This window comes from Varroa destructor, unplaced genomic scaffold (assembly GCF_002443255.2).
Source record: "Varroa destructor unplaced genomic scaffold, Vdes_3.0 BEIS01000003.1, whole genome shotgun sequence".
Lineage (NCBI taxonomy): Eukaryota > Metazoa > Arthropoda > Arachnida > Mesostigmata > Varroidae > Varroa > Varroa destructor.
This window is the reverse complement of record NW_019211456.1, coordinates 22,667,437-22,674,988: the sequence shown is the minus strand read 5'-3', so window position 1 is coordinate 22,674,988 and position 7,552 is coordinate 22,667,437. Positions and strand designations below refer to the sequence as shown.

Here is a 7,552-nt window from a genome sequence, read left to right as displayed (position 1 = left end):
CGTGTGTCGTCTCTCTTTTTTCTATCTAATATTTTACGAGGTTTGCGTAGAAGGAACACGCAATCGTTATTTGCAGCATTGATATAAAGTAGCAGTATTTGACTAAAATTATTCAGCCCGGAACTACCGATGTTGTATAGTTAACTCTGTCAGTTGTTTAAAGCAATGATATAGATGGCTACATTTAAGCCGTATTTCCCAATGGAACTGACCCAAGTCGGATAATAACTAACCCAGTTTTGGTTACGCCTTACGCCGTCGATATGATTTACGATACGAGATACAATGGCTCAGTTGATGGTCGTTTGATGACTACCAATTAGTCAGGATCAGGTTGATGCTGTTTCTTTAGAATGTAATGGTACTTCACACGTCAAATACAAACGTATGTGCCTAGTCGGAATGATTAGGTGACACATTCTCGAAATAGACACAAAAAAAAGTAATACCCTCATCGTCAAACGCGTTAGTACAGCATTTTTGTGCTGACATGTCCCAATGATCTGTTTTAGATGTGTATTCAGATACGTAACCCGTGTCAAATTGCTAGGTTCCATTACGTTCTACTCTAAAAACTTTTGTACTACGTTAGTTGAATTTACTAGAGATTGCTGATGTTTGCGCACATGCTCAACGGCAATACGCATCAATCCAACACTTTTCTATAGCGCTTATATAAGGAGGCTTTATTTTTATGTCAGATATATGTTTTCATTTAGTAGTAAGTTGGAATGGTGCACGGGGGCATAATGGAAAGACTGCAAGCGGACTTGACACATTGTCGGGATTTTCTTCTAAGGAAGATAGATCCACCCTGTACTCGACTTTCATTTATCGTTTAGGATCACTACTGGGTTGAATAGCATCGTTGCCGTAGGTCGAGCTTTACAAAATCGCTAAAATATATGCCACACATCTTTTAGAGATACCGGCGTCGTACAGCTATCAACGCGTATGCTTCTTATAAAACCACTGTTATAATTGTAAAGGCAATTCTGCTTAAGCTTTATTTACTTCACAATATGACGCCCATAGGTTAGCCATTAACGTCTTTTACTATATTATGACAATACAATATTACGAGTTATCACTTGTACATATAACTAGATCCAGTCTAGAAAGAAAAGGTGGCGCTAAAACTATTAGTGTAATTTGCACTTTCGCGGTTTATAAATTGTTCCAACAACATGGTGTGGTGTTAGGCAGTATTCCTAGTTTAGGAGGGGCTAACTTTTATGTAGCTCTCACTTACCTAACGTGGAACACTTCAGCTAAATGAAGTTGAACGAAACTTCCTTTTTGCAAATGCAGTAGAAATAGTGCGAAGTACACCTCTTTAGTTTTGAATCAAAAAGAAGCAGCCTGATAGATCATGAATATTTTTGGTGTCTAGTTATGGCTCATAGATTGTCGAAGTCTTGAAGGCTACAGCCGTATACGGTCGATCGGCAGCTTTTTCGATAATTGGTTGCCTTAGAAAAGCTTACCGTAAAACGGGGATTGATACGTACGTCGTATTAAACTTTGAGTGACAAAAACTTTGGCGATTTATGCGAAATACCCATTCCCGGTTGTTCGACGCAATGGTACAATACATTTCTTTAATTCCAAACGCGGTTAGATAAATGCCTTGCTAAGCTGGTGAAGCATTTAATCGTGCACGTCGTGCGTGCTAGCGTAACTAGCATGCACCAGTCTCTTAAGTTTGCTAACCGAAGAGCGTTGTGGTTAGTTGCATGGAAACCTGAAAAGGTACTTATATACATCTAAAACAACAAAATAATCCTTACTATTTCTACTGTTTACAAGCCGAGGATGAATTGTCGTGGCATACGCTAGCATATAGTTTCCAATTCGATGCTTTCTTCTAAAGTGGCCAAGCAGGAACGCCTGCTTTTGAAAAAATCCATGTTTACAGGCAATAAGTCTATGCTCATATAGTTTGTTGTTTATACTCGATAATGGTATATGATGAAATTACTTGATGCCGTTTGCGCTGTTGGTGTACAACGGAATAATTGCATACAAAAATATGCAAAATTGATATGTAACTACTGTGTTTCGTTGCCTTATATCACGGACAGCTCAATTAAAATTAGAACATAGTTTTCCTCAAACAGGTAACTGCAGAATATATGTATAATAGATCCATAACTGATCTCTATTAGGTGACGTTTATAAGGTAAGTTGTTCTCAACGAGTTAAAATTGATTTGAGGAATGGCCGTTCCCATACTTTACCGTGAAAAAACTAAAGCTGAGACAAAACTGAAATCGAGTGCGCTTCTTGTAGTTATTAAGCTATGGTGTCTCCTTTAGGGCATACAGGTTCTCATAGCCTATTTGTTCAAGTAAGGTTAAAAGTTTATATGTTAAGCATAAATATGAAAGGTCCGTTCAAACGATATAAAACTCAGTACAGGCGTTACGTTGTAGGAATCCCGTCTGATCGTCCATAAAAGCCAAAACTGCAAAAATTAAATGCATTTTTAGAAGCCGCTTTTACTTTGGTTGTGCAGGGTTATGAACGAACAATGCAGGAAGCCATGCACAATGCCAGTAGCGCTTTCATTCATGCATTTATTTGCCTAAGCGATTCAGCGCGCGAAAGTTTAAAATTTAGAAGGCAACATTCAAAGCGACAGAGTTTATCATGAGGCGCTGATGAATTTGAATGAACACCTCTGCTGTATACAAGAAGAATATGTTTGGCAAACCAGTTGGCTCGAGCTAACTTCGTACGGATGTACCACATTTGTATTAAAAGAACCTAAATATCTCTAAATATAAAAACGGCTATTTTCGGCCGCGTATGAATCTGTTATCTTGTATATTTTTTTGTGTAAAGGAGATGTTTTTTTTTCGAAAATCGACCAATAGAAACACTCGTCAATGTAGGCAAAACGAAAATGCTTGACCTAGCCTATATTTAACCCAGATAGTGCATTTATCCCCGAAAATTTTTTGTACGTCATTCTTCTTCACATGACTGATTGATAACTGTTATCGAATATAAATTATGAGTCCTTATAAGTTCTACACAACCCTTAGTTATGACCCATTAGTATGTTCGTGATCGCAAGAACTCAGTGTTCCCTCGCCGCTGGCGCGCATTCACACCTTGTTCCTATCCGCCTTCCTTAATGTGCCCATATTTTCGTCCGTCCACCCACCAATACACAGCCGCGCTCGGAACATCGTGGTGAGAGCGAATTTCTTTTGCTTGTTGTTCACTGGGTTGAAATTTATACGTCCATACCCACCCGTGGTCTTACTGTACGCATCGCCTAAATACCCTCCAGAGCTCCTCCAACGAGTAATAAAGATTGATGCAATTGCGTTGTCCGGCAACACACGCACACTGAGCCTAGTATAACATGGGCCGACATCGCTTATAATATGTAAATATCTTGTCGTTAGTCGTTCGGAGTGCGATAAGGATGTAGACGATCGGAACTATGTGAGGCTAGCTTAAGATCGAATCCAATTCCAACAAGCTCTGTAACGTCATTTGGTTGTATCTGTATTATTAAGAAATGCAATTGCCAATTGTGATTGATTTTTTGATTCATCATATTACAAATATATAGATCGGTAATTAATTACTCTGGAAGTGTTATTAGGTGCCTCGGCCATATTAGTTAATATCGACAGCGAGTACAGCCGATATCTCTCCATAGCATTGAACTATATTACCTACTACTCGTACCGACGATGAGGTGTGACATGCTGAAGGTAATATTCAGGGTCTGATAAGTAAGGTGATCTAGCCTGACATGCTGACAGGCCGCTCATCAAATTTTTGCCCTGTCCACTCACTCATAGGCTCCGAGTGCTTCTGTGAAACGCGTCAGAACTAAGGTGACAATGTGGCCGTGTAAGTCGAATCCCAGGATGTATGCGAGTGTATTCTAGGATCAGTTGATAATTAATGGATAATTGAGTATTTGGCTCGAAGTTGAATTTAGAGTTACACTTAAGTGTTTCCTTACTTCTTTTTAATTAGCGAAAGATCGCCATTAGCAGTAGGTCGAATCGTTGGCCGTATATTTAACAGTTTATAAAGAAACGAATATATTTAAATGAAAGGAACTCGCTCCTACTCGATTCTCCCGGTGGCTGTATATACCAATCATCGTTGAAGTATCCGTAGGTATTCCTACGCATTTAATAGTAACCAGTGTTTATGATAACTACTGTTAACTCGTCCTGTATGTCTTGCTCCTTAGAGCTCCTGTTTGAGACGCACGTACATTTCTAAACAGCTTTAGCTGAAAGCATGATCCTGGCAGGCCTGGGCCGCGGTGCAGTGTGGACTATAACTTGGGCTCGAGTGGTTGAAATTGAATAAGGTTGCCAAGAAGAGAAGCAACGAAACAAAGGGAAACATCATATTCAGCATCGCTAATGATTATTACTGGGAATTAACTTCGGCTTCTCGTTTTGCTTTCTTGCTATTATTATTAGATTTATAGTATTCCGATAGTAGCAGCAGCGTACGGCCGCAACAATTGACGCATAAGGCGATATGGAAACGAACAAAAATCATAGGTGGATATAATAGTATAAATAGAATATAATAATAGTATAAATAGAAAACTCACGTAGGCTTTTTTCTTTTCTCTCTGATCGGATCTATCGACTGTGATAGGCAGAACGGAAAAGGAGCTTTCTAGATGTGATACTCAAGCACGACTTTTGCTTTAGCAAGTGGACAAATTTTCCGTTAATTCCAACAATCTAATTACAATGTCTGTACTTCAGTATACGAGTATTTCATCTGTTAACTATTACCTTGGCCTGATTTTGCGGCAGCAAAATGATGGGACATTCGTCGCTCTGATGAGTCGTTTCGATTTCACACACAGCCGTAACCGCTATGGTCTGCGCCGATCGTTTTGTTTGTATACAACGCGTCGTCTGCTTATTTACTATCCTTGTTTGAATGCACTATTAACGCTACATAATTATGCTTTCCGAGTTGCAACACAGTCCGTGTAGCAGGAATTTCTCATTTAGTCTGAACCGATGATATACTCAGAACGTTGATATAGGTACAACTAACTTATGGTTTATTTAATATTTGGCTGGCAAATAAACGATTTTTGGCGTCTTGTCAAAAAGAGAAAAGGGTGCACAGTTATTGCAGTGCCATTGGCAATAATGCATGACGTACAGAGGTATGGAAATAAGCAGGTTTGCTAGTAATCTTATATTATCGAAAACCCTGTATCTATTGCAGAAATGCCCATTCAATAACACCAGCCCGAGTTTAGATTGACCTGAAAAGCCCTAAAAGATATTGCAATTTTTTCGCGTAGTTATAAGCACAAGCCGGCAGATCCTTCAATGTTTGCTATAAAATTTATGGAAATTCGAGACTGCCGGTCAGACCAGGGGGCGTGTTTCATCAAATGGAATCAATGGCAAAACCGTGCTGAAGTCAACAATTCGTATAAAACGCCGTACTTTGTATATCCTGAATTTCTTTGCTTTGATAAATACGATAACATTTTCTTGAAGCTTTCATAATAGTACGAACACGCAAAACGGTTCTAGAGAATAAGCTAGCATTTCGCATATTAGTAGCTTTGCATTCTGTTCACTCTGTTTCAGTTTGTCATCTAGAGCCGTGCAAACTATACTAGACAACCCTTCCTAGTTCTTTATCTCGTTCGTTTGGCCATTTATGCTAACTTTCAAATAACAAGAAATATTTTGGAATAAATTTTTAAAAATATGTATAGAACTATAAAAAAGTTGATCCTATTTACCGCGCCACCGGAGTACAGTAATATGAGTATATATTTGTACTATTGTCAAAACAATGTTTGTTAACCAATTATAAAAGCTTCTATGTTTTTATGCTCATATTCGAAGAAATATCTAGTTAAATAATACGATCTGTGTAGTCGACAAAAGCAACCCGTAAGACAGCCGCTCACTAGTGTCATTCGGTGCCATCTTCCCGCCTCAGTGAAGGCCCTTAATGGAAAGCTTTATCATAAAGATGATGTTGTTCAAAACACTTTCAAATGTCCTAACCTAAATCAGTTACTTAGTCGTCTATCAGAAGCTTGTATCTCAACTCGTAGTTGCTAGATGCGTATTCTAATTGCTATTGTAGTATAAGGGGCAAACGATTCTATTAAATTCGACTATCTGAGGTATGTTATGTTTATTGAACTAGAAATGAAGAGAGTCATTAATGGTTTGCGGTAATTCACGCGTATTTTTATTAGGTAGTATTTGATGCGGCCTTGACGCAATGAAAAGGTCATATATACAGGTTATAAACATATACCGTTCGTGCAAAGATACCTCTCATTTTCACATTCCAACAACGAAGCATAACAATCGGGATGGCGGCAGTCGCCGAGCTGAAGGCAGCATTTCAGGGTGCCATCGAGAAACTTGAGAAAGCACGGTTAAAATGGATTACTCAGACGAGCTGTGATAACACAGATGAGGAAGAATCGGAATTTGAGGCCACCGACGATGACCAAAATGAAATGAACGACTACGTCGGTAGCAAAACTTCCGCCTCGGAGGAGATTCGCTCTGTGGATCAAACCGTAGACCTGGAAGAATATTCGAACAACGATGAAGAACTCGAGCTAAAACCTGTTTGGTATATACCCAACATCTTCAATTTGCGGCCAATTCTGGGCTTCTCAAGCAACGACGTAGCGTGTCTCACCACTTCTGGTCCCTTAGTGTATGCTCGTGACCAGAAGTCGGCTGGTAGCAGGTTTTATGGACGTACAGGGGCCGACAAGCCGCAGCAAAATACGACGACATTGAAACCGCTCAAGGTTGAAGAGGGCCAGTACAGCCCGTACTTCAATATGTACTATGGTAGCGATGGGCTCATGTACGGGTACGCGACGAAATTCGCCGTTGTAGAAGGGTCCACCGACAATAGTACCGAGAGTATTGGACTCGTTGCGAGAGACTCTGCTAGGCCGAAGCTTGTTGCTAAAAAGCCTGAAGCAGCCCTTCTAGCCGAACGAGTGGAGAAGGTCACGGATGAACTTCAACAAGTTTCGCTAGACCAATATAGTAGAGACGGATCCGGGAGAATATTACGAATGTGTGGAGGATGAAAGACAAGATGAGGATGCGGGCGAGGAGTTGACGATAACTGGTGGCAGTGTGAACGAAGATAAATGTCAATATGACGAAACGGATGTCGGTGAGAATACCACCTTTGTGGACGCGGGCTACGACGAATACGCTGAACGAGGTTACGAATACGAAACCGAAGCGGGGTACGAGGCAGATGCAGATCTCGTACAGGAAGAAGGGACATATGCAGGTTACGACGAGTGCTTGTGCCAAGATCTAGATCAGGAGCAAGATCAGGGTCAGGACGTGGGCTACCAAGAAAAGATGTATGAAACGGACTGTAAAGGTGAACCGGAGAATCAAGCCGGTCCTTCGTATTATGAGGTCTTGAGCCAGTATGGGGCGATCACTCCAGGTCATAGGCAAAGCTACGATACAGGCTATGCTTACTATAAGAACAATCAAGAACAACAGCCTCCGGACCT

At 40.3% G+C, this 7,552-nt stretch overlaps 1 long non-coding RNA gene across 2 annotated transcripts; it reads right to left on the bottom strand.

Moving 5' to 3' along the window:
- Positions 1-750: 750 nt before the first annotated feature.
- LOC147756685 (uncharacterized) lies at positions 751-5,091 on the bottom strand. Of its 2 annotated transcripts, XR_015323544.1 has the most exons (3): positions 4,794-5,091; positions 3,709-4,327; positions 751-3,498 (listed from the first exon to the last, which is right to left on the bottom strand). It is a non-coding gene; the product is annotated as an uncharacterized LOC147756685 (long non-coding RNA). The 2 variants fall into 2 exon arrangements; XR_015323543.1 differs by lacking the exon at positions 751-3,498 and having other exon boundaries at positions 3,542-4,327.
- Positions 5,092-7,552: the final 2,461 nt, after the last annotated feature.